Here is a 23,683-nt window from a genome sequence, read left to right as displayed (position 1 = left end):
AAAAACAACATCACTTAAAGACAAAAGGTTTATTTATACACAGATTTTATATCTCTAACAGGCATTTGCCTTTCCAGAGGATAGTTAGAAATCTAACTATGCAAACAGTGTCTTAAACAACCCCAGGTCCTTTGAATAATGAATGTTTATAGATACATGAATGGTTTTTGTAACGTTCCAGCTGGATATTTTTCACCTGAAGTTGTGCAAAGTAGATCCTATTTTACTTTATACCTCATCAGCCAAATTCTCAGCTAAATTTTGGCTGCGTGATATTTGCTATGAGTGACAAAGAGGAAGAGGGTTAAGGGACATTCTCTGTTTTCTAGAGGAGCTGGAATCTGCAGAATCTGCCTGCAACAGTCTGCACTTCCCAAATGTCTCCATGTCACATCTTTTGCACTGGTAATAAGGAAGTACAGATGTAAAACAGAAGCAAGCTACAAGCACGTGCTGCCCCTTTATGAAAAAGTCAGTATTTTCTGATCCCTATGTTACAAGTAATTTTATATTAAAGTAAGAGATTCTCAAATAACTTGCATTTGTCAGGCTGACAATTTCAGAAGAATTGTGCAGTGAAATGGAGACATCCAACAGAACTGAAACCTATATTAACCCAGAAAGTACACTGTATGAAAAACAAGGAACAAGGTTATGGTCAAAAACAATGTGAACTTCAGAATTTGTGGTTAGTCATGATACACCATATGTCTTCCACTACCTAGCCACAACAGGGTGCCCTTTAATTACTCTGCTAATGTGCTCTTCAGCTCTAAGTGCTGGAGGACATAAGGTACATTTCACTTGTAAATGTGAATTTCGTGTCTTTAATGCTTTCTGTCAAAATTCAAGTATCTTCTCAAACATGCACATGTATATATGTTTGAACTAATATGCTGCTACTCACCTGTTTGAACCCCCCATACCATTCTGTAACTCACCCTCCAGTTCAGGAGCAAACTGATAAAAGATTGAAATCTATTATGTTATTGCACAGGTATATTAAAAACAAACAAAAACAGATCTCCACCTACTTAATGACCTGGAAGAGGGAGGGAAAGGCAGCTAAATCACCATTTAGAGAAAAATGACTTTCAGTTTCATACTTTATGTCTGAGCTTACAGAAAGAAATACTAAGGGAATAAACTGTACGGCTTTATGCTTTAAGATTGCATCAGAGAGCAGCTTTGCAATTTATTGCCATGTGCTGCTGCCCATTAATGGAAAATATGCTTAATATATTTTTTCATTTCAGGTTAAAAAGGAAGAAGGTTTTGTCAGTCCCTTCAATTTTTCTGCAAGTGACAGTTCAGATAGGGACTGGTGAATGAAAATGCCATTCTGATATACTTAATGCATTGTAGGCAGTGATCAGATCTTTGGTATAAACAAGGTGCAACATAGGCTTCAGTCTTCCCACTGAACATGGTATTCCTCATCTTAAAAGGTGTCAGTGTCTAGACAAAGAGGATGTCATCCTTTAAAGTGCTTTTGGAAATCAGACAGCGATTCAATGCAGCCTGGACTCAGATGGTGGTGATGTGCCTGATGTATGTACAGGCAAGACAATTAAGTTACATTAATCAGATTCTGAGTCAATTATGGTTCCGGAGAGATTTGGGACTTGCCTTATGTAGGAAAAAGGCTCATTCCAAGTTCCAGTTACAATAAAGTTTCTCAGTCCTGTGTTGTTCAGGGGTCTAAATCAGAGACACCAGCTACTGAATTCTACAATATTTCCTCCAGTCCCCCCTTACATTTTAATATAAACTGCAGCCCACAAAGACTTCAAATACATCTGCTCAGACTGAACAGATCAAGATCAAATATTGTGCTAGAAAATGCAGGCTTAGACTACACCATGCCATTTAAAGGTTAGGAATCTTACAGACTGTTCAGTTTTACAGTAAATAGTAGTCAGCTGGAAAGCTAGAAATGTAGCTCTGTGATGGGTGAAGTTTACTTTTTCAAGCTCAATGCTGCCTGCTGCTACTTTTAAATAAATCTGCATTCTGATGCTTGTCTTTGATCTGCAAACAAATATGAAGTGCAATTCCTCGCCTGGAGGAATTTTATGTACAAACTGGAATTTCAGCATTTGGCTGTTTTCACTCTACGTGGCATAAATAAGCCTCCAATCTAAGTTTCTCAAAAGGACCAAAACAAAATAATCTCAGAATTAATGATGGGAAGATAACTGTCAAACCCAAAGACATAACTAACTTCCCCTCTGGAGATGGCTAATATATTGGCATTTTTATACTGCCTTGAATTCTTATGAATTCTTATGCTCTTTTTTGATGCTTTTTCTCAGCATCTGAGCTGTATTTGAGACAAATGAGAAAAAGAACTATGGCAGGAGGAGATCAGGTTACTGGGGATTACACAGGCAAATTCCCCACGTTCTTACATAAAATGAAAACTCTCCATTGCCATTTATGATTCAGTTTGCTTGAAACAATGCCAGCTGAATTATAGCTGTTTGGTACCAATCTGCTGAAATTCACAGGATAAAGCAAAACGTTTACAAGATAATGCAGCTAAGATGGCTAACAGCACATACAGCCAAGGAGTCACAGATAGGCAGGAAAAAAAGATAGAAAGTGCTGTGAACAATGTTCTACAAAAACAGCTTTCAAAACACTGCCCAAGACAGATAAAACCACTACAGATCATAAAAAATTGTCACAAATTGCAAGTTAATGCTTTCAGGAACGCTCTCAACTGGCTCGTATCTTTCCAATATCGCACTAAAAAAAAAAAAAACAACACAACAACCAAAAAAAAAACTTGTTTATGTGGACAAGCAGCTCAGTTTTTGTATTTGTGACTTCAGAAGATGGTCTGAGCAAAGTACAAGGCTGGGGTAATTACAACTGTCCCTTTCTAAGGTCTGTATATTGAAAAACTGCAACTATTCTGTATTCATATACAGCACAAAACAGTGTAATCAAAAGTGGGAAAAAAATAAACATTTCTTTTGTGGAGGATTCTTTAATCTCAAAGTACAATAGACGACTGAATCAAAGTCTCCTTATGGGAGATCAAGTGTGCTTATTTTAGCACTGGGACAGTGAGTCAGATTCCTTCAGACAAATATAAGCAGCAAAAACAAAATTAAAAGGGAAAATTCAGCCATACTCATCTTTTTATTTACTATTATTGTATCTAGACCCAACAAAATTAAAAGATTTGGCTTTAAAATACCACATTAACCTTTTTATAATATTTTTAGCAATGACTGTGTAGGACAGAATATATACCACTGACAATCTTTGTGTAAAAATAACAAAGTCTCACATTTCACACGTTTTCCTGGCACATTCCCATTAGCAACTGAGAGTGCTCAGAGTGAAGTGACCATACATTAAAGCTTGCTCTAACAGTGACACAGATATATCAATCAAATCAACCACATTTGTTAAAAGGAGACCTAGAAAATGAAATTATCCAGAGTATTTCGGTGTTGGGTTCCTCATTTAAGTCAATTTAATAACAAAACCAGTTATATTTGGTTATCTTGACTGTCCTTGATGTCCTATCAGAATCACCAGCATTAGCTGGAGGCAAGGTTAAGCTTTCTGCAGAGCCACACAGTCCATGGGTTTGGAGGAGTCCTTCTCTACTAGAGAATAAATCCATATTGCCCAGATACTCTGAGAACCACTTCTGTCTTGTACTTTTTTTTTTTTGTCATTTAGGTAAGAGCATTTCCCAGGCTACAAACTCCTCATTGCTCATAATCTCTGAACTTTCATTACACACAAAAGAGGACTCAAACCAGTGGCATTTGCTGGACCTGCAGAGACTCAGGTTACATTTCAACTTTGTAAACTGATTATTTGTCAGATTTTACAAATATATTTGTGAAGCAGGCACACAAAAATAATTGTAAACCCTCATATTTTCTCATCTTTGCCAAAATGGAAGCCCTATTAAATGGGCCAGAAAAGCACCTTTTCCTTAAACAGAAGGTGTCAGTGGTTTAGGCTTCACTTTATATCAATGATTAAATTGCACCAGCTACTGAGCAATAAGAAGAAATTAACTGAGCAAAGACCTGAGCAGTCACATCTGTTTATACAAAACCAGGCAAAATATATTCAGATAGAAGGATACCTTAAACTATCAATCTACTCACAGTGATGGAAATTTAGATGGCCTATTACAGTGAAATAAAGAAATAAATGTGCCTTTCAATATTAAAGAATAAAGTTAACAGCTACAGCTTCCTTCCCTGCCACCTCTCCCACACACACTCACACTTCTTTGTTTTTGAGGTTTATTTTGGTTTTTTTAGGTTAGAAGTTTTGAGGTTTAGGGGTTTGAGCATTTTTTTCAGTTTTCATTTACTGCTAAACATGAGAAGAATTTTTTTCTCTCTTTTGTCCAAAAAGAAAAGAACGTCCCTTGTGGATGATTTTCATCCTGTTTCTTCATGAAAGAACTATCAAGAAAGTTACAATGTATATTACTTTTCATTTCAGAAGGATTTCAGCAATCCCTAAACCTCCAACAGTATCTTCCTGACAACCTAATCTCTTGTAGTAGCAGCTAAATTAAACCAAACTGTCATCAATGAAAGCTCTCAAGAGTAACTCAAGGATATTCAGCACACAGGATCTATAAAAGTACAGTAACCAATGTTTTAAAAACACCATTTAATGTGGAATGCTTAATTAAAGACCACAGCCTTCACAGGATGATTTTATGTAATATTTTTTTGGGTGTATTCTCGTCTTAAAAATGACTTAAAAATTATTATTTGAACTTTAACTTCAACTATTATTTCTTCACTGACAAAAAACCCCATAAGGTTGTAAAGTTTTAGAAAAAGAAAGCGCTGTTGTGCATAAGAATAGCTAGAGAATACCTCAACTCATATCTCATATCTCATCAAGGTAGGAAGCCCATTTGAATAGTAAAATACATGTGCAGTTTCAAGCCTGAGGCCTGCACGTCTCTCAAGATTCCTTGCAGACTTACACAGCTAAAATGACAGGCAACATATTTTCCAGTCCACTTCCAGCTGTAAGATGCATCTTTTCCAGAAATTCCAGACCTCAGCCATGCACAAAAAAATCTCAGATTTGAGGATTGTGTTATTAGAAAGCAGAATAAACTCTTAGTTTTGAAAGCATCATAAAAAGCATAATGATGCATCCCATGCCTGTTGCATTTTCCCAGCATCACAATTCAACAAAAAAGCACCATAGCTTTGTGGTGTTTGTTCCACAAGCCACCTACAAAATGTTAAATAAAGCCTTTTATTCTCACAGCACTAGATGGACCACAGCAAGGAACCAGTAGCCCTCTGAGCTGCCTCCAACAGCTGGGTTTGTACAGAGCAGAGGAACAGATTTAACAAAGGTACCAGAGTTTTCTCATGGCTGGAACAAAACTGTTCAACTCATTGCCATACAGCTGAGCAAGGAATTAAATGATTCAGCCCTGCTTAACATAAAACCATCCTTTGTGACAGAGGGAAAGAAAGTAATTTTTATTCCCATAAATTGAAATAGAGGAAGGGAACAAGTATGATATAAATTTTACTTTGACTGCATACCTCACTTAACAAGCTTTTATCCTTGGCAAGAACCTCAAGTGCCAGCTAATGGGATCAGTACACAGATCTGGGCAGGACAAAAAAGCCAGCCACAAAATTCACATATTCCACAATCTGCTAACTCATAATTCAGATACTGCCACTTTCATTTAGTTAAAAGACAATTTGAAACACGCTGCTCAACCAAGAAAAAAAAAAAAAAAAAAAAAAGGGCTCTGAGTTCCACAATGAATTTTTACCAGCTCTGTGCATTTCCTTTCAATGAAAAAAAAAATAAAAAAAAAATGTACAGTTATAAAGATTACTACTCAACATGATAAACAATAACATCCATATTGAGGATACCAACAGATATCAACCACAAAATCTGAAAAAAGTCAAAGCTGAAACACTGCTATTTTGATTTTCACTCCTACTTGTCTAAGGCCAGAAAGATAAATCCATTACAGAGCATCTACAGATTTTGAATACTGATTTCACTCTGGTTTTCCAGTTGAAAATCCAATTTTTTGCTACTGGCTGTACATACAGCTTTAAAGTAATAGTTTATAAATCCAAGTTTGGAAACAATTTACCTATATGCTTATTTACACCATGCTTAATAATGACACATTCCCAGGACCACCTGGACATAACCCTGTGTAAAACAAAGTGGAGATGAACATTATTGGGAGCCACTATCTTATTCCTCAGGCTTGGGTTTGTTGGGGGGTTTTTAAATGAATATGTGAGAAAATGACAAATAAAACCTCTCAGACATTTTGTTACAAAACAGCAAAACTAATTTTCATTCTCTCTTGCTTTGGGGTTGCAGTAAGTGATACCATTTTCAGAGACAAGAACACAAATTGTCACTGGTATGAGTAGAACTGAATTCTGGTAATCTCCATTAAACGAGAGAAAACATTTCTTAAGATGAAGGAACAAAACAAGAAGAAGGGAAATATTTTTGCCCATTTGTAGAAAAATAATTCAAAAAATGGGAGGCAGACATATGTGCAGTCCATCCACAGCAACATCTGCCACAACATGAGGAGTTAGGTGGCAGCACCCTGAACTTCCAGCTTCACTCAGCTATGCAGGTGACAGCTATTTAATGAAACAACATTTTAAAAGCGTGAAGTGGAAAGTCTGTATTGGGTGTTATTAGTGCCTTGTGTCTTCATCTGACTGATAGAAAGCAGTAACTGTTAAATGGTATAAATCAAATATAATGATTTGTTACTGATGCTGTCACCTGCATTCAAGTGTTAGATGCTCTCCCTTTGCTCTGCTATTCACAGCTGGGGAACACACAGCCAGTGCCTGTCAACCTGAGGTTCTCTCTGAACTGTTGTCACCTGAAGTCATACTTAGACATTGTAGCACATAAAATACCTTTTTCTCACTCATCAACACTTTGTGTTACAATGTCAGCTGGAAAGAACACCGTACAAAGGATCCTGACTACCCAAATCAGTTAGGAAAATGTCGAAGTAATTTTGTGGCAACCAAATCAACATTTATTTACAGATGAAATAAATGAACATTATTTATTATACTCTTCATTCAGTCCTCCTTCCATTTTCCAGAAACAAAAGCTTTTATCTTGGACAGCAATGCAGACACTAAAAGCAATAGCACTGTAGTAAAAAGATCAGTCTTAAAAGTCCATCTAGTCTTTCTATAATAAATTATTTGAAAGGACAAAAAGAATCCCATCATATTTGTTTCCATGATAGAAGGAGCCCCACAGCACAACTTCTATTTTAAATAGAATGAAATACAGTAAAAGTGAAAAAATTAAGAAAAATGTTCAAGCCTTAGTAATTGGAAGGGTCCCAAAATCCCTTCCTTCTTCATGCTGAGATGCATAAAGTTGTTCTTATTTAATTGAAAATGTATTAATATTACAATTTCAAAGGATCAAAAATAATGGGACTTTCCTAAAAATTTAAACCAGGCTTTCAGTGTTTCCTGTTGTGCAGAATAAAGATTTATTTTTCATGGAATAAACTGTAGAAAAGGACCTAAAGAGGGCAATTTCTTCATTCTTCAGGGAAACTGGTGGGAAGTAAAATGGTATAATTAGTTTGGTGGGTTTTCTTTTCAAATATATTTTAAATTTTGTGAAGGTTAATGCTCCCACAAAGCTGTACTCAAACACGAACTTTATCTGAATGGTGTTTCCACTAATTTTAGATCCTACTAATTTGAATTTATAAATACTAAGGACTAGTCCTTTGAAATCCTTAAAAAGGTTTCCACTTTTTTCATGTTTCATAACTCTTGCTTATTCTAAGATTGCATATTCTTTTAATGTTAATTATTTTTCTTTCTTGATAGAGCATCGATATCCATATAGCCTCAAGAGAAGCCCTTGATTAGTTGTATAAAAACATACAAACTAAAATGTAAAAAAGAAATTAATTCAAGATTCTGTTTCTTGAATTAATCTTCCCAGGTGGATATTTGCAACCAGAGAGAATCCAAGCACATCCAATTTAAAAGAAATGTTGGGAAGAATTGCAGTCAAGCACCTCAGTATTTTCATTAATTTCATTTTTTTTTAAAAGCTAGGTTCTTACATCATGTGATGCTTGTTGAAAACTAACTTCATAATGACATAGTTCCTCATTGGTCAGACCATTTTATTAAAAGTGCAGCTGATGAGATCACTGTAATTGTGAAACATCATGCTCACCAAACTAGACTTTCACTTTGGCTTCCAATTATCTGAAACTTTAAAAGGTCTGGTGCATACACCAGTCACAACTTTTTAGATCAGTACTGGTGGAGTGAGCAATTGACACTTCTTAACACCATATATTAAATTATTACACCTCTCATTTTTCCTTTATGATGTAAACAAAGTTGTGGCAATAACACACTACCACAGGATCAATGTTTCCTGCTTAGAAAATAAATTCTTCAACACTTATGCAGCAACAGGAGATTATTATTGTACAAAAACACTTTGTTATTTTCTTAATTACAGCAACAACTGTTAGTGCTGCTGTTATGGACTCCTGAAGTTCTTTCACAACACACATCCTTCCATAGCATACTTCTGTTCTTTTGGAAGGGGCAGCTGCTATTGTTTTAGGGTGCTGGATTTTTATGAGAACACAAAATGACCATAGAAATAGCCAAGGAAGTCTACCCAGGATGCAAAGAGGAGTCAGAAGCTGATCCATGCTGCTTTAAACCCCACATTGGAGCTGGTCAGCAAACAGCAAGGGCAAGGGCAAAACAATTTGTTGCACAGGGGTCTCCACACCTTCTCAATGGGGGAAGTCTTCACTTCAGTGATTCTTCACACATCTGACATGCACACAGGCAGCAGGATGCTGCTGTCTGTGATCCCCTCCACAACCTACCCATGAACCAATATCCAGGTATTCATGTTCTTTTTAAAGCTGTGCCAGAGTGCTTGGCTGAGCATCTGAGGAAAACATATGGTGCCCCTTGAATACATGGTAACAGCTCGAGTACATCTTCTCACACCTGGACTACCCATCCATAGGTATTCCTCAACAGTCAGTTCAAGGTAAAAAAAAAAACACATCCACCTGGCTAAACCATGCACAGTAAGATATTGTCCTGATAAAATTAATAATCTAACCTTCAGAGAGAGCCAAAATGAAAGACAGAAAGAGGAAATTTTACAAATGCTTCTGAAGTGTTTTTCTGTGGTCAATTCAAACAAGAGTGGGGAAGACACTACTGGAAAGAACAAGCAAAAACTAAAGCTCCTACATCATAAGATGGATGCCAACAGCTTTTTGGTACAAGAAAGAAAAGCAAGTAATCAACTTTTTAAAATGGTAGCCTGTAGATGAAAACCCAGACTTTCTCATATTTGGTTAAATAGACAATGTGCAAAACTGGTGCTGTTAGAGCCATCTTAAGGGTATTAAAATCATTCGTCCCTTCCCTTCATATTTCTGTGTTTAAATGTATTCTCCATGTAGCCTACAAGATAAAATTAAAGAGTCCAGGAGATAACCATTTATCTTGTTTTTCACTTACAAACACCAGATAAATCATAGATTTGCAATTCACAAATCCCTGGCCTTTTTTACATGTGAAAATTCACAGGGACATTTGAGAATAATGCCCAAATACCTCCACATTTCTCTGTGGGTTAATAAGTAGCTTAAAATTGCAACAATACAATGCTGGCTTGCCAAGCATATAAACAAAATTTCCAAGAATGTATTAAAGTAGATATTTATCTCCCTAAACAATAGAATTGGAGTCATAAGTTCTTTTTGCTTTATGTGAAATAACTGGTAGTTTCTATTCAGACAGATTATGCCAATTTGGATGTTATGCTCCAGAAAAAGAGGTCATGTTACATTTCAACAATTGGATTAGTAGAGTAAGAGAAACAAAATATTTTGATCACATCTCATGCAGCAAGTATATCAGATCTCATCCTGCAAAAGGGAAAGTCAAAGCTTCAGCATAATCATATTACACTACTCAGGGATATTAGAGAAGCAGCTTCCATTACAAATTTCTGCCATCACCTAATGAGGCAGCAGGCTTTGGGACATATTTGCCTCTCTCAGAATATCTTTGTCTTTAGCACTTCAAAATGGGCTGTGTAAGAGGAGACTGGGCCCTTGGGAACAAGCACACAATTTCCAGGGTTTAGCTGAGACCTCCTGCTTTCTTGGCAATGAAGCAGACAGATCAAGCAGGCATGGAGAAGATTCTTAAAGAGAGTCACAGAGTGGACAGAGATGCAGCTTTCAAGTCCTTCCCAAGCTGAGTAAGGTGTCCCTGTTACTAAGACCTCAGTAACAGCTATTGCTGAGAAGAAGGAGCTTGTGGAGGTGACTAATGATGAGTATGAAATAGGTGACTGGGAACATCTGATGTGACTGAGGCTCTGCTGCCCTGCTCTCAACAACAACCCAGAAGAAATGTTTACTGTGAGCCTTCTCTCATACTTCATAATAAAAAGAAATTCCATGCAGAAGAATGGAACCAGAAGCTTAACCTTGAGGTAGTTACATCACACGAAGCAGCTGACAGATTGGCTCACTGGATTACACACATTCATATCCCAGAAAAAGATTTGGCAACAATTATAGATGGCCTAAAGCAAGACTTTCAGTTCATAATGACTCACAGAGTAGCTGTGCTCTCAGAAAGTAAGTATAGTGTAAGTGACACAGCTATTTTGCCAAAGTAGGGTATAAGCTAAGATGAAACATCCAAGTGAATGATCCTATTATGGCCTGGCAGCTGGGTAATTGCAAGAAAAGAAACAAGTGTTTTATACATCTGAGTCATCATCTACTGAACTAAATTATTTGAATTTGAAAACTGTGGGAGCTTTCATTAATGAAACATGGGAGAAACATTCCTAATGTCAGTCCACAAAGACAGGTAAGACAAAAATTGGCTGCAGAAAAAAGTTATTGATAATAACATTAAATAACCAGAAATAAAATCTAGCTATTAAATACAGATCTGAAATGGAAAAGAACAGTTTCAAAGACAGTATGAAAGTTGATCCAGGCACTGAATTTATACCCCTGTCAGGTTCATCTTCATGAATATGTCGAAAGAATAAAGGTTTGCAACTAAGAAATACCACAACTGAGATATTTTAGTGGACACTTTTACTCATTAGAAAAAAAACAGCCTTTGTCTGCCACAAGAAAGATTTTGATTGTTCCATTAAAAGCCAGGCAATTACAGCTCAGGCTGCTTTGTAGTTGATCTACTCTGGTCTCACTGGTATCTGAAGTTCATAATGAATACTAGAGGTTTGGAATGCCTCAAATCATACATTTGAGGCAGCTACTAAAGAAATGCAAGCAGAGGCCAGATGCTTGACATTTGGCATATTTATGTGCTTTGCAAAATTGAGCCTGCATAACAAAAACCATGGTCACTTTTCAATCCAACTCTACAAAGTAAAGCACAAATATATTTAAATCACATTGGAATTTAAATTCCACTTATAAAGTTAACCAGATTCCTACAAGTTTTGTGGGACTGGGACTTCAAGAAAAGATTCTACAAACTCCAATTTGTTCATGGTTGCAGCTATAAAGTCAGGAGAGGTCAATAATTACCCCACCTTCTCAACTCTTGCTGTAGCCTGTGACTTTTACCTCTTCCAGCAACAGGAAAGCAGCTGGTGTAGTTACCAAAGTTGGACCAGCACCAATGCCAATCAGGCAAAAGCAATTAATACTTGGTACCAGATACCAACAGGGCTCACCAATACCACACATAATGACTACAACTATACATTCTTTGCATAAAATCAACTGCCTTTTTGAAGCAGGTGAGACAAAGAAACATTTCTTTCCTTCTGGAAATTAGATATCATCATTCAAGTGATGCAGGTAAGCTCTGCTGTAGGCCTCACAGTTAGATTCTCTATCAGAGGGTTTAGACATGCTGTGATGATCCACTCTGCAATTGGTTTGAGGCCATTCAGGTCTGCCACAAGGGAATAAATTAGTGTCTGAGGAAAGGGTCAACAACAACAGGAAATGAACAGCCTGGCATAAGTCAAAACATTAAAGAAGTGGTGAAAGGTTCCTTCCTGTAGCTGACAGATGTCCTCATGATCCAGGTTTCTCCCAGCTGACCTACTTCACCTTAAAGCAGTCCACATTTCTGGGCTGTCATTCATTTCTCAGTCAGAGCCACACTATTCTTCAGTAAAAATAAAAAACCCAGGCTCTATACATTCATGTCTCAGCCTCACCATTCAAATTCCAGCCCATCTCTATTGTGTGAGCAGTAACACACTACTGTGTATTCACAGACTAGTTACTGGTAGCTATGAATTTTAGCATCCCTTGCTGTCTTTTAAGGTATTTGGTCTGTTATGGGGGACAGAAAACAGGGGATGAAGATCTGTTGAAATTGGGTGTGTGTATATCACTTGGGTCAACACTTTACCATAATGAATTCTGCATTAATTTGTCTCTAGGAGTCTCTGTGTAGGTATCATTAGAGCTAGATGATAACACTACACTTGTTTTTTCATCTTATTTTCAACAATTCCACTTATGTAGCTCCTTTAGAATCACAGTATTCCATACTGTAGCTGAAGCCATTAAACACTCACATTTCAGTCTTAGATCAAAGATGCAGTAATCATTCCATGCTCGAGCATGTTTTGAGACAAGTGACACTGGGCCAGCAGTTTTAATTGCCTTGAGTTGGTGAGAATCAGATATAGCCAAACACTGTCACAGTGTAAATGAAAGTGTAATGGGTATCTGAGATAAACAGAAGCACAAACAACTCAGCTGCAAATGAGCAAAATCTGTTCACGAGGCAGTCTTATGAAATAATTGAGCACTTCTGTGCAGTATATTTTTGCCTGGACTATTAGCAATCAGCTGCATCATCCATTATCAGGAATCACAAACTTAATTTCTCATGTACTACGGATCAAAATATGCCCCAAAACCAACAAAAGGCCACCTAAACTAGATTCCATCTCTCTTTCTCCTGCTCGAGCTTGTTCCAGAGCTCCCTCCCTCTGTTTCACTCCTGCTGGCAATCGTTAGCTTTGACAAGAGTTTTACATTCGTTAACAACAATACCACTTCCCCATAATGCTAAGCACAGTGATGAATTCTGGACTCTCTGCAGCCATTCCTGGACTGCTGGATTGCTGCTGCTGTAGTGTTCCATAATTGGCCTGTCTGCAGGGGGGAACTTGGCTTCCCTCTCAAATGATTTTCCTATAAAGTCTCAGCTCTTGCTAATCGCTCCTGACAAATAACTTCCAGCCCTCCAAGGTTCTTATTTCCCATTCTTAGCAGGGATTGGAAAATACACATTTCTGCCTGTTAACACACTAACAAATATTGCAAGCACAGGTCATGGATTCAAACACAGGTCTCTCTCTCTCAGGCAGCTTCTATTCCTGCCACATTCTCCCCCCCCTCAAACATTTCCTGTAACCATACTGTTCTGAAACAGATGTGGCTCTCAGCTACCCTCTAAACACTAATCCAGGCCCAAGGAGATGTCTCATATCAAAGTTAACCCTTTATTTGATTCAATCCTATCTAAATTTAAGCTGAAAACTATGTAGTACCTCTCTAGCAGGTTTAAACATCTGTTTTGCCAGAAGAGTCTTCCATGGCAGCAGCAAGTTTGGTCTGTGATTCAGTGAAGCACAGATCCATGTTGTCATATTAAGGAGTTTCACTGTGAAGAAGATTGTTCATTTGTTACAAATTTACCTTGATAGCATAATAATTTACTGTCTCCCTATTGGCAAACAGATCCAAATATTCAAATAATTCTTCAAACAAATATTTTAAAAATATATTTTAATGTAGCTAGTTATTCATGTGGCCTCCAACACCAGAGCACTACATTATTTAGTCCCTGAAGAACAAATTCTAAAAAAATGTTTCTGGCACAATGCACTATGCTTTATGGATTGGCACTTTAGGAAAACACCAAAGATTACCCAGGAAATGAGCACCAGAGCTGGTACCTGCCATCAGAGTTCAAGTATGGAATCTGTCACTTAGAAGCCTTAACAAAAAAAATCACCAAACCACAACCCACACTTCAGTGGGCACTATGTCCAACTTTACAACATGCTCTTATGAAATGGGTAGGCCACTGGGTACTCAAAGTTCTGCTATGGACAGGCAAAATAATGCTTAACCATGGCACATGAGCACTGCACACCACCATATGACTGGATATGCACTTGTCATCTGCTTAAAAGAGAGACATTCCTCCCATATTGGGATGTGTCCATCCAAAAAGGAGCACCATCCAACAATCTGACAAAGAGAGGCAATAAATAGGCTTAATATATATGAGCAGAGATGCTGACATTTGAGTCCCAAGAGATGAGTTGCAGCTACTTGAGGAATCTCCAAGCAACCTCAAGGAAAGCAGGAAGCAGAAAAACATTTAATGACAGAGAAGGTGGACAACCCTGATTTAAACTACATTTAATAAAAGTTATTCCATTAAAGACCTAATAAGTTGAGAAAATTAATAGAACACAGCTACAATACATTACTTATTTACCATTTTTATCAGTCCTCTCATTTTAAATGTAGACGTTTTTATTAATTTTGAACAAAACTGCTTAATAAAGCTGTATATCAAGCACAGTGCTTAAGATGGCCTCCTGCTTGCTTGAAATTCTAGCATCAACATATTAATTATTCTTTTATAGGGGTATAGACATCCTTTTTTCAGTTTTGATACTTTGAATTAAATGATTTTCAACTGCTACTTGTAACTACAGGATACGATCAAAAGGTGGCAGCAGAATTGTCAAGTATTCCTCCCTACACATATTTTTTATTTGCTTCATTTTAAAAGTAGCCACAATGTCCTTGACATATTTAATAAAGGAGCAATTCTCTAGAATTCTAGCCCCACCAGAAACTAGATTTTTTAAATAATTTGCTGTTAAAAAATTTTTTGTACAGGCAGGAACACTTGTTTGTATATACACTGCTGAGTATGCAACATAAGGAAGATTCTTTGATTGTGTTTGTCCTTTGTTTTTCTCACTATGCTGTCACTACTACTGCTAATTTAAACCAAAAAAATGTCAAAATATCTTACAATAATTGTGAGTTGTACACATGACATGTGTACAAGCATTAACATCACAGCCAGAATCTTACAGCTGAAACATAAAAAGCAGCACAGGAATAAATGACTAATTTTCAGGACATTCTTGTTTTTGACTACAAATACATAATTCTAAGGAGGACATTTGTGTTCCAGGCAACAAAAAGTTAGCATTTAAAGTGAAAAAATTATCACACAGATGTGTGAATCAAGACTAGATTGCACGAGGTGCTTTGTTTGCCACTGTCATTCTCTGCGTGTGACCAATAATAGAAGCTGGCAAAACTCCAGCAGCTGTGTTTAAGTGTCTGCAATTTTGCACAGATGCCCAGTAACATTCTGGACAGCACATGTACCATACACCACACATGGGAAACCATGGGCAAGCACAATGGGCAGAAAAATTAAGGGCAAGTTAAAATAGCAGTAAGTTCACCAAATGAAATACTTGAATGTTTAAATCTTAACCTATCCCCTTTTTTTGCATATGGAGAATAATGAAACTTCATTGCAGAGGGAAATCTTTGCTGCTTATCTTCTCCTATGGGATTTAAGCAACGTTAAGAAAACAGAAGGCAGGACAGACTATCAGTGAGCATCTCTATGCTTTCTCCTTACCACTTAAGAGATGGCTTCCTGACTTACTGAACAATCTACAGAGAACCAGCAAATTTGTGCTTGGATTTACCAAGGGCAGTCACTTCTGTAGCTCCCCTGTATCTCCCCAGCATCACATGCAGCTAAGCTTCAATTCATTCTGCCAGGCAAAGCAGTGGTCAAAGAGAGCTACACATCCCCGTGGCTACAGAAGTGCAATTACCCACCTCTGGCACATCCCCCTAGGGCTACCTGTGCAAAAAGCTGGATATGTTCCCTGAATCCAGAGCTCCAGGGCACGTGGAACTTCAGTTCCCAATGACCCCTTTGGCACACCTTGTAAGGGTGGTGGACTCCTTTCCCTGATCTGAATTCAGTGGTGGCAAACATTCCTCCAGGGGCAGGAGAGACACAAGAGATACTCAAAATAAATCAGATACTCCAGCCTAAGCCACTTTCTGTCAAGATGAAAAAACACAAATCTTTATGCATTCAGTGGTGAATTTTAAGGGCTTACACCAAAAAACTGAAGTACTGGCACACTCGTAGATCACTTCCGTTTGTTAATGTGGTTTAGCTAAAAAATCTTATTTTAAGGAAAAAATAATAGCACTTAGGTTGCTGTTTTCCATGGTTAAAAGCAGTAACATTACCATAAAAGATACAAAATGCAATACATTGTGGAAGTCCAATTTCAGTTAATTATGTTGGAATTTCATGCATCATCCTGGTTCTCCCCATATCTTATTGAACCTTCAGCCAATACATAAATGCTTTTACACAGTAACTGGAAACTAACACTGGAAGCTGAATCACACTTAGTACTGAAGCCCTTGATGATGAAATGATAACACCTCATGAAATAAAACTGATGTCACACTGCTGCTGGAACAGAACCCCATTAAGTCACTGAACAATGACACATCCTCCCCTTCAACTTAGGAAAAAGCAGTTTTCTAACTCATTTATGACCTTGCATGTCTCAAGAGGGAAAAAAAGAAAAAAAAGAAAAAGATAATTGCAAACTACAGTGTAACAAACTATTAAAACTAATGACGAAGAAAACATTAACAGTAAAATTTTGTGCTTTAAAGCTGAAGTTACAAAAGCATTTAGAAGTATAATGCAGCTTAGATATTGCACTCTTTTGCTAATAATTCTGGGCTTATAATCAGTCACAACAAATCACCTGAGTTCCTGGTAATTACTGGCATAAATGTTACCATCTAGAAACAAAACACTTGCACATTGCACAAATCCCCATCACCTGGGGCTTTTCCTACTGGCAGCCATTCCCATTCATCATTATCCCACTGCTCCTGTGCACACAGTTATCTCCATAGGACCTACTGTAATTGAGATGAAGAACATGAAACAGCACCAGAACAGGAAAAGACCATTTGGCCCAAAGTACTCACTTTCCAGATACTCATCTCAACACAGACTGACAAAGCAACCTCCCTTTCAAACTGAAGGTCAAGTTGCTATAGGGAAACAATACGTGCAAGACAAAATTCATGCCACAGAGAAGCCCACTAAGAGGACAAATGGGGTTCCTCTCACTGACTGCTGACTTTGAGGTAGAAGAGACTGCCCTTAAAACAGTTCTGCTAAAATAATTCAGAAGAGCAGCTTCTACCCTCCTTACCCAGAGGATACTGTAATTCCACAGATTATTTTGCTTGAGCAGAATTTAGCTTGGTTCATCATTTACAATGTCTTCATTGATCCAGTTAAGTTCCATATTTTTTAGCTTTATCTACATGCAATATTTGTATATAGCCTGGTAGGGACTGAAAGAAAATAAAATAGATATTCAGATGACCTTTCCCCATTTTAATAGGCAAAAATTAGAATATATAGATTAGGTAGAAGAAGTCTGTTCAAATAGGAAATGCATAAAAGCCAGAACTGAAGTGACAATCATAAAACAGTTATTTCAGAGTGTCTGCAGAGAAGGATGATAGGAAAGACACAAATCTGATTCACAGCAAGGAGCAGGATCTGGTTGTACAGTAGCAGATAAGAGTGGAGACAAGGGCTGGAAAGCTTTCATAGAGTTCTGGTGATTGAGAAAACAATATAAACCCAAAAGTGGACAATATATAGCTGGTGATATGAACCTGAAAAGGTTCTACTAGTAGCCTCAAATACTGTCAGTCTATATGTCCACATTACAGCCTGGAAATGATCTATTGGTATTTATGGTAATTAAGTACTTAAAATCCAATATAATTTAAAATTATTATATATTTAAAATAACAAGCCACTGTTCCCTCATGCTTTGTTTATGCTATAACACAACAGCTGTGATAACATATTTTCAGTTATTTGATGCATCCACAAGCCATAGTCTGTAGGAACACAACAAATTAAAAGTGAAAATAAATAAATAAATAGATTATATTAACAAATTATACCAGCCACACTCAGTGGAATAAAAAAACTTGAAGTAACGAACCACAGAAAAAGTGTCCAGTCTGGCTCCACACTTTAGGGGCAGTTAAGTCAAATGGTAACCCAAGAACCAGCACCTTAAGTGAAATTTACCCCACCTGAACATAGCAACAAGGAAATATCTCAGTTGATTTCCACAACTGACACAATACAGGAAGAAAGCATCAATCCTGTTGATACATATCCTAAAGCATCAATGCTGCTTCTCATCCTACTGCCCAAAGACAGCACCTGGAATACCCCTTCTGATGCTCTCCCATCAACTTGCATTGATTTTAAGGGGTTACAGATCAGTAAGTCTAAAATCAGTCCATCTCCTGGGCTGTGGAAAAGGAATTTCTAAGCCTCATCTTACACAGCAATCAAGGAAAAGAAGACAAAATTAACATCTCTAAAATGACACAGAGTTTACTCCGGATTGAAACACCCTTTCAGTCTAGAGCACAAAGTTGAGTCTGCTGCAATCTGCACAAGCTGCAGACTCCAAGCAACTCTGAAAAGAAAATCCTAAACAGCTTCCATTACAGTGAACCCATGCAAGGGGTGAAAATCTATAATTAATGATCACTGTCAATTTAGCATCTCCCACGAGCAATTCCAGAAAACTGAAATCTTGACATTTTGAGAGTTATCAGAATCAATTTAATTAGTTGAAAAATGGTTCTTCTCAGTATAATGACCACTCTAACCATTCCTAAAGTACCCAAAAAATTTAAGTGTGTTGGAAAGTACCTGTTCAGAGACTCTATGAAGTGGAGGATATGACACACATATGGTGCAAGTGAAAAGGCTATTGAGAAGGATTACAACAGAACATACAGTCCTAATGTATCATAAAGTGCCCAGAAACAGTGGTCACAGCAAGGGCTACATGCATGATAGTGCAGATTTTTCCAGGTTTCTAAATAATACTCAGTGATCACTCCATAGCAATTCCAGAAAATGACTGCTCTTTTTCCCATTAAGGCCCAGAAAGAGTAGCTGGGATGAACAACTCTCAACTTAATCAGTTCTTTAAATAGATAATACAGAACACAGAAACTACTCAGGGTTTTAATGAGACTTAGTGCAGAAAGCAACAACAACAATCCCAAGGCAAAACCTTACCAATTAGGAGACTTTTAATCTTGCATTATGTTTAACTTAGGAACCTTTGCATCCCTGCAGTCTACAAGAAAAAAAATTCTTTACATAGCAGGTTTCAAAGATTGCCTAACAATCAATATTTGGGAAGAGCTACATGAGAAATTTCCCTTGTGATTTAGCAATGACTCCAATTCCCCAAGGTCTATGTTACTGACATTGCTGCAAATGTAGTGCAAGCAATGAAAAATGGAAGCTGCACGTACTGTGCTTTCCCCATTGCCTTTGCTCAAGCCATAACTCACTCTTGCATATACTGTAATTTAACCTGTGGAGATCCCAGAGGGTGCTGTATAAACACTGTGTGAAAACTTAACCCAGTCATTAAAACAGTATAGCACATTTTGCAGATTACAGAACATTTTCTAGTAGATCACTCAGCTCAACTTTCTCGCATTAAGCAAGGCTTCATCTGATTCAGAAATTACATTTTCATATCAGGCAAATCACCGGAGTATTTTGACACCTAAAATGAGCCAGGAGCTGAGAACTGAAAGCCACATACGTCAAACTTCTGCAGGTTTTCTGACAGACCTTAATCCCTCCCTTAGTGTGTCCCTTAAGGTGCCCTAAGTCAGCTTCATAAAAAATTAAGTATACCACTACCCAGTTATAAATATGAAGCTGGGCAGCTGCTAAAGTTACCCTTTGAAGAAGACCTCATTTTTTGGGTGAAGTCTTTGCTTTCTCTCACACTCAGCTGAAGCCTGGCACACATTCAGGTCTGATACCCACCACTCAAATTGGTAGCAGGTATCAGCTGTCACATTCCATTAACCCCTCATCATGCTCTCTTGCATCATGCCAGCAAATAATGTGATTTAATGGAACATGACGTGACATATGTGACGTGACGTGATGTGATGTGACAGCTACCATTTAAAGGGGAACACACCTATTTTCAAATCAGATGTCCATTATCAATTAAACTGCTCTGGCAATGGTCAGACGTTCATATGTCAAGCCCAAGCACAACTAACCAGCGTGTGCTGCCTGTGCTACTGAACTGATGAGCTGGGAACTTGCCAGCTACCCAAATTATCCTTGGGTAATTTGACAGATCCGTAATATAAGCTCTGTGTATCCGTTCTGTGTCATATTTGCTCAGTGCTACTGAAAGCATGCTTTTGCCATTTTTCTTCATCATCCATCACAATTAAGATCACCTAAAACGCTGATTACCAAGCTGTAAACTTCAGGTCTGTTATTATCAGCTGCTGTGCCTGGTATGTGAAAAAAAAAAAAAAAAAAAAGAGGACAAAGAAAATAATTCTGTAACTGCAGTGAACAAAGTGCTGAGAGCACTGCAAAAGCAGCCATTTAACTGACCAGATACAAGGTGGAACTAATAGGAAAGTTTGCAAGAGCAGCACATAGTGTGAGCAATAAAACCTTTTTGTATCCACTTCTGCACTATGATTTTTCCCCCTCACTAGAGAAAAGACATTAAATGCTTGATGCTTAAAACCAAAAAAGATTTGCATAGGTGCAATGAGATTGTCATAAATCTGTTGTAGGCAACAGGCTGTGTAATATATGCATAATTCAAAAGGAGAGAGCTCGTAGATGAGTTTAGTGTGTAAGTAAAATTCAGGCTCTGTAGTGCAGCACCTTTACAGTGCATAAGGAATGCACATTATCCTCGTGCAGCTTAAAGTATTGATTTTTCATCATCCTACAGTTTAGCCATTAATATTCATGTAAACCCTCTGGGCTGGTCACCTTGCAAGAATGCACAGAGCAGGGGAGGATCAGCCCTGTTTTCCATCAGTGCTTCAGCACTGGAGAGGATTCTGTGCACCACAGTAACATGGCTTCCTGTGAGTGATGTGCCTGCAGTTGCTGCTCAGTTGACTGTTTCTGATGATCTTGCTGCTACTGCAGAAAAAAAAAAGAAAAGAAAAAAAAAAAAAAGGGGTAAAGCTGCTGCCTCTAGATTTCCTGATGCAAAAATTGCACTTCAAGGCTGGGTGGCAGCTTGAAGGTCACACACGCTGACGCCTGGCATGCCAGAGACAGGAAGCCTAATTTTAGCCCACAAGCAACTAGAGTGCTGATTAGAAAAAATGAGATTCTATAATGCTTCAAAAAGCTTTACAGGGGGAAATGATTCTTAACACAAAATGTCCCATCACAACTTCAGGACGCAATGCTTCAACGACGTCAAAAGAAAAGGTTCCCAGAATAAGTGGTGGAAATTAATAAGAAGTAATTACACATTTGTTTAAACAGGGAATATCGAAAGAAACTGTGGCTATAATGGGATTAAAGAGTGATTATTTACCTTATAATCTCCTGTTTTGTAGGATAATAGGGAAATAAGTAGCAAACTGAATTAAAGACATGAGAAATATTCATAGATTTATTTCCTGACATAGCAATTTCTACAAAAATCTGTAGCCTGAACCCTAGACTATGCCACTTTTTCCCTCACAAAATACTCTGAGATATATTATGATGGATCCCACAAGGTTCTGTCTTAACTGAGAGGCTGCTCTCACCTCACTTGTCAGGTCTGAGCAGACAGACTGGGCAGTGTCTGCCCTGGGTGCACTGCAAAGTGGCAGTGGTGGTTTCATGAACTGGAGCCTGGTGTCTTGGGAAAGCTCATTTTCTGGGATAGGTTGTTTTACAGACTGTCCATTCCATTCACAATCACACATATTTTCCCTTTCACTTCTTTGTAGTCCATATAATTCCTCAGCATATGCACCACTTGCTTTCAGGGGGAAAAAAAAAAAAAATCACTCCCACTGCACTAATTTTTAAGACTGTGCTTAAGCAAATTTAGTAGCTAGAAGAGAGGGGGACACAGAGAGGGATCATGACCAGATCCTTACAGATCACTTGCAACCAAAATTGCAAGTTGCAAGTTCAGATATTCTTCAGTGTGAATAACTTTCAGTTCCCAAACAGTCATAAGATCATTCCTGAACTTCATATAATGGAACTACAAAACAAGCATAATAAATTCATAAAACACACCACAAAGATTATTACCAATATTTCTCCTCTCCCAAACTCCACTTTTTGCCTCTGTTAAATCATAAGAGTGCTGTCAGGATCTAGGTTTACTTTCCTAAGTGGTTTGGAATATATTTCTCCTAAAACTTTTTAATAGAAAAATAAAAATACACATGCCCTGGAAGGAAGCAATAAAGTTAATGGAAGCAGCACCCCATTAAATAGTTTCAATAAAATTATCCTACAGGCACCTGGCCCACCAGATATGGTGAAATATGTCTGCCTCCATATGCCTTTTGATGTATGCTTGACTTGACACATCATTGGCATAAATTGTAGTCTTGATGCTCATTAATCTACACTGCATTTCTATGACTTCTTTACATGACAATTTTCAACTAAAAAGTTTCATCACCTAAAACATCCCTTTATTTTATACTATATAGAGTTCTTGACAATGCATTGCAAACAAGCATAGTAAAATTGGCAAAGGGAAATCAGTGTGGAATTGTTTTGAGGTTATATGCCTGCATTTTGCACCTTCAGGCACAATTTTGATTTGATTATAATGATATCTTTGACACTGGGGAATATCTGTTCCCATCCACATTTTAAAAGTTCACATCAAGGTCAGAAATAGCTTTTTTGAGTTAGACTTCAGACTCCAAGTCTGAAGTGCTTAATACTCTTTTTTTTTTAGGATAAGGAGTAACAATTCCTCAAATTCAGACAAAACCAAAAGCAGCCATCCTGAGATCAAAGACCCTTCTAGCATGGTATTTTCTCTATAGGAGTGGCCATAAACACATAAGAAAAGGACAAATTTCCTAAAATTCACCCAAGGTCCACTTATTTTTAATTTTGGAACTTCCTAAACATGACGCTATGCCTGTGTTTAGTTAAACTTCAGTGAAATTCTCCTCCGTGAACAGTGTCCACATCTCAGAACAATTTAAAATTTTAGCATTGATCACTCTTTGGGCAAGATCAAGTGCCCACTACATGAAATCCACATCTTTGTGTTTTGAATCTGTCTCCTACTATCTTCATTTGATTTTCCCTGGCTGTTGAACAAAATACTGTGAAGAAAATGTGAACAACCAAGCCTTATCTGCACCCTATATGATTTTATAGACTATCACAGCCTCCATCAGTCCTCTCCTTCCCAGACTGAAAGATCCTCATTTCTTTAATCAGTCCTCATACCAAAACACTTAGAATGCTTTATCTTTTTTAAACCTTCAGTGGAGCCCTTTTCAGTTCTATTAAAGACTCCTGGAGACTGGGGGGCTTAGGGAAGATACAGGGGTGGCAAAAACTTATTAAGTGTAGGCAGAACATGTTTTTTCACATATTATTTCACATAT

General features: G+C 37.6%; 1 protein-coding gene across 1 annotated transcript in view; it reads right to left on the bottom strand.

The window, feature by feature from the left end:
* AGBL4 (AGBL carboxypeptidase 4) overlaps nucleotides 1-23,683 on the bottom strand; it is an 891,229-nt gene that overhangs the window by 593,009 nt on the left and 274,537 nt on the right. The gene's annotated exons all lie outside the window — the stretch shown is intronic.

This window comes from Heliangelus exortis, chromosome 8 (assembly GCF_036169615.1).
Source record: "Heliangelus exortis chromosome 8, bHelExo1.hap1, whole genome shotgun sequence".
In the NCBI taxonomy this organism is placed as follows: domain Eukaryota; kingdom Metazoa; phylum Chordata; class Aves; order Apodiformes; family Trochilidae; genus Heliangelus; species Heliangelus exortis.
Note: the sequence above shows the minus strand (reverse complement) of the source record. Positions and strands in the feature narration are given on the sequence as shown.